This window comes from Phascolarctos cinereus, unplaced genomic scaffold (genome assembly GCF_003287225.1).
Source record: "Phascolarctos cinereus isolate Bilbo 61053 unplaced genomic scaffold, phaCin_HiC Scaffold_4;HRSCAF=312, whole genome shotgun sequence".
NCBI lineage: Eukaryota > Metazoa > Chordata > Mammalia > Diprotodontia > Phascolarctidae > Phascolarctos > Phascolarctos cinereus.
This window is the reverse complement of record NW_027555847.1, coordinates 71,816,188-71,821,117: the sequence shown is the minus strand read 5'-3', so window position 1 is coordinate 71,821,117 and position 4,930 is coordinate 71,816,188. Positions and strand designations below refer to the sequence as shown.

Sequence of the window (4,930 nt, the reverse complement as noted above, 5' to 3'; positions counted from 1 at the left end):
TCTTTCATGCAGTTCCTCCTATTGGTTCTAATTCTTCCTTACAATATCACTAACCTGAAAATATGTTTAATAGGAATGTAAATGTATAGCCTATATCAGATTGTGCACTATCTTGTGGAGGGAGGTTGGGAGAAAGAGGGAGAAAAATGTAAAACTCAAATGCTTATAGAAGTGATTATTGATAAATCAAAATAAATCAATAAAAAAGAGTGGTGTGACAGATTACATTTACACACACACGCACAGATATATGTGTACGTGTGTATTTTTTTCCCTTCTACCAAATCATTCCCTTAGTCCGAATTCTAAAAACACTGGGTTTAATGGATAGAAATCTTGAGCTGGGTAAAATCATTCTATGTATGGACCTTGATAGAGATGCAACTACTGCATGGGAAACTAAAATGAATAGAAACAGTGAGGGAACAGGGACATATAACTAAGGATTTTTTCATTGATCAATACTGTCAATATCCAAAACAGTATAAGAGTATAGTATAATATCTAGAATTCTGGATTCAATGAGGTCAAATTCATAGAATATATCTAATACCTAAGGTAATATAATTGGTCTAAATTTATTAGACCTAACATTTAATTTAACTACTACGTATTCTTTACCATTGTGTTTGCCAACTCAAGATAATGGACACCACATCCCATATCTGTTCAACTTTTATGTACCAAACCTAGGATAACATCAGAATGTTAAAGAAAACAGGAAATAAGTATCTATTAAACTCTCTTTATGTACAATATATTTTAATGGGGAAGAGTTTAAACATGGTTCTTGCACTTACAGGATCTCTTATGATCTGGCATTATTTTATAATATAATTGAAAAAGCAGTTATTGAGTATCTACTGTATCTGGTCGTTGCCTTTGATTCAAAGATAAAAATGAAATTGTTATTAATCTCAAGTAACACATTTTACTGGAAAAACAACATTCATATAAATAAGTAAATATGAAATATATTTTCATTAAATTCAAAATATTTTGGAGCTAGAAGAAGGACTGATAACTGGGGAAAACAAAAAAGGATTCTTAGAAAGGTAGACACTTGAATTGATCTTTTAAGGAACTTCAAAAGATGGTAGAAAGTAGAAAGAGAAATTTAAAAGCTTGGGGGCAATCTTTTGTAGTAGCATAAAAGTGGGAAGAAGGAAATGGTTAATAGTATCAAGCATTGTAGAGAGACAGCAAAAACAAGACAAAACAAAACAAAAAACAAACTAATAAATGTGAAAATACCCTAGGATTTAGCAGTAGAAATATCATTGGTAATCTCGGAGAAATTGGTTTCAGTTGGTTGGTGGGGTTGGAAGCAGGATTATAAAAGTTTGAGAAGTTCATTGATGAAAAGAACATTTAGAAAACAGGTGCAGACATTTATTTTCAAAGTGTTTAAATGTGTATAAGGATAAGTATATTGAAAATGAGATTATGATAAATGCATAAGAAGCATAAGGTGATAGGGTAGAATGTATTTCCTAGAAGTTAGAATTCAATAACCCCATGTCCAGTCTGCTTTCATGAAGCTTTACATCAACTGGGTAAGGAGCCATTCACATAAATATGCAAAGCATGTTTCACTGGACATCCTTGGGCTTAAAAATTATGAGAAATCAGCCAATTTGTATTTCAACTCCTGTCTCATTTCCTGCCTTTATATTGATGGACTGTAGGTTCTCTTGCTCTCCCAGATCACCTCAGGCAGTCATCACGCAGAAACTAATCATAAAGTTGTATTATCAGTCTATTTGAAATTATGGTAGTGCGTCCTTAGACAAAATGGCCAAGGGCGAAGTTTGTAATAAATTAAATGAACATACAAAAAAATGTGAAAGTCATTCCCCTTCCCAGTATAGTATTACATATTTAGGGTCATTGTTATTGAATTTCCAGCAACTGTCTCCATTACAAAGTAGAAATTAGATTAGACAGACCATTGATTTGCTCTGATGTGGCAATTCCTATTTTATATTCCTTATCATTCAAATCCTCAAAATAAGACCACCAATTTAAGAAAGTAAATCATATCATTCTACTTAATTACAGGTATTTTACATTTTAAATTGATGTTTGGAAATAGAAATTCTGGTATCATTTAAGCATTGGTGGAGAATGACCTTTCTGATAATGAAGTTGCCAATATAATTTCCTGATAATCAAGTTGAATCCTATGCAAAAAAAAAAAAATTTAAAAAAAATACATATATATATCTCAAAAATTTATACATATAAAGTATACTTCCATGGTCTTTCCACTTCATCAGCTCCCCTTTTTTTCCCCTACTTCTAAAGAATTTGTAGGGTTAGGGGTAGCATAATACAGTGGGATAAAGACCTGGCATTGAAATTTGAAATTGGGAAGATGTGGGTTCCAATTTTAGTTGTGTGACCATGGACACTCACTCTATCTTTCTGTTCCCTTGGCAAATATGTGAAACTGTAAGATCCAGACAAGCTGCTGATCTGAATCTTTGGAAAGAGTTTCCATAGCCTCAGATAGATGAAATCACAGGCCCAGGATCTTTTTCCTGACCAAAGAAAAACACAACATACACACATACCCTGTTATCTACAACTGTGCCCATCTAAATATTATCCCAAAGGAATGGCTGCATGACCCATCAAATACAGGGCTCACTACCAATAATTTAAGGACTTCAAGAGATTCATTTTGGAAGCACTGCTGAACTCTGACTTGTACCTTGTCCAGTCAGTCACAGAAGTTCTTTAAATAAATTCGAAGTATTTTAGAGGTGGAGAAAGGACTAGCAACTGGGGGAAACAGAAAAGTATTCTTATAGGGGGTGGCCCTTGAACTGATCTTTCTTTTTTTTTTTTTTTCCTTAGGACAAGTTTAATAGAGCTACAAACATCAGATGGGCTCAAGCCCAAAGGAGTGACTATGGTACAAACATTATTAACACAGCACTTGGTCATTAGGAGTGAGAAAGACCTGACAGGCTTAGCCAGCTAGCTGCTGCCCTGAGGGAGGGAGGAATGATCTGAATGAACCAGGCCCCTTAAGGAGAGGGCATGCCCAGCTAGCCCACACTGTCTGGGCTCCCTCTATGAAGGCCTTCCAGTTGGAAGCTTGGGGAAGATCAAGCACATTTGTCCAGCAGACAGTAGCTGGTGAGTTGGCGGGCCCTATGTGTGTGTGGGGGGGATGTCCACAGCTGCAGAGAGCAGCTCAGTTATGCTTGGAGAAGTATTCCTTATTCCCTTGAACATCAGGCTTGATGGTGTCACTCCCTGGTTTTCAGCCAGAAGGGCACACTTCACCATTCTTTTCTGTGAACTAGAAGGCCTGGACAAGCCACAGAGTTTCATCTACAGAGCTGCCCACAGGTAGGTGATCTGGCCAAGGATCCCTTGGTCATCAATGATGAAGAGACCTCTGAATGAAATTCCCTCATCTGCCTTTAAGACTCCATAATCTTGAGCAATAGTTCGTTTGGGGTCAGACATCAATGGGATATTCACTGCTCCCAGTCCACCATTCTTCTGGACTGTGTTGACCCAGGCAAGGTGACAAAAGTGTCAATCCACAGAAGCACCAATTACTTGGCAGTTGAGTTTCTTAAATTCTTCAGCTGGATAAGTGAATGCAATAATCTCCATGGGGCACACGAAGGTGAAGTCCAAGGGGTAGAAGAACAACACAGTGTATTTTCCTTTGTAGTCAGAAAGGCTGATGTCTTTGAACTTCCAATCTGGCATAACAGCTGTAGCTCTGAAATTGGCATCTGGGTACCCAATCTTGGCATTTCCCGCCACCATGGTGATAGTAACAGCTAGGCTCCATGGACAAGTTTGGAGAAAGCATGAAAATGTGAGGAGAAGCTGGAGAAGGCCTTGAACTGATCTTTTAAGGATCTCCAAGTACAGTTCTTATATTTCCTATTCTTACTGAAACCTTGTCCAAACCCCAAATTGAAGGCTAATAAATCATATTGATTGACTTTCTCTACTATCTTACTGTCTTCCACCCTTAAATTAGATCACTTGGCTACCTCTAAAGAGAGAATTCTTATTGACTGCCTTGTATGGACCTTTACTACACCCTACTCATAGTCTTGTAAAGGACATTTTCAGTTAAGACCTTCTTTTCCTAAGAGGAAACTTAATTTGGTGCACTACTGTCTAATACCTATTCTAGTAGAAATGGAGTATTCTTTAGCCAGTGTTGTAAACTTCTACACTGAAAAAAGCAGTCTGTAACAAAGAAATAGCCTTATCCATAACTTAACAAAGTGGAACATGGTAAGAACTTAATAATTATTGACTTGTTTACTTAAGTATCCTATTCACTTCGGAGGGCCAGGTCTAACTAAAGAAGGTAACTTTGAAGGTTTAAAAGAACATGTATAGGGGCAGCTAGGTGGCAGAGTGAATAGAACACTGGCCCTGAAGTCAGAAGGACCTGAGTTCAAATCTGACCTCAGACCAAACATTTGACACTTACTAGCTGCGTGACCCTGGGCAAGTCACTTAACCCCAATTGCCTAAAAAAAAAAAACATTTTTTTAAATTTAAAAATTAAAAAAAAATAAAAGAACATGTATATTTGTAAGCAACCATTTGAATTCACAGGTGAAAAAATGGGGCATGTGGGCAAATTGTCTTTTTTCATGAAAAAAAAAACCTGGCTATTTATGAATCTCTATTTCTGGGTATCCCCTGCCAACTATTAGAACACAGAAGAGTTTATTAGACAAGCTGCTAGACTATGCTATTTTTTAAATCTATCTTCTGATTTTATTGGTTTAATGCACCCCTGATGAGGAAGCTCTCTCCTCTAGGGGAGAACTACAACACAGTCTTACTAAATTCCTTGAGGCACTGAGAAATAAAATGTACTTTCCCAGAGTCATATAGCTCCTATGTATTAGAAGCAGGGCTTTAACCTAAGTCT

At 36.7% G+C, this 4,930-nt stretch overlaps 1 pseudogene; it reads right to left on the bottom strand.

Annotated features, from left to right (window-relative positions):
* Positions 1 to 3,205: 3,205 nt before the first annotated feature.
* On the bottom strand, positions 3,206 to 3,795 carry LOC110204830 (peroxiredoxin-1 pseudogene; annotated as a pseudogene).
* Between the last annotated feature and the right edge of the window lie 1,135 nt (positions 3,796 to 4,930).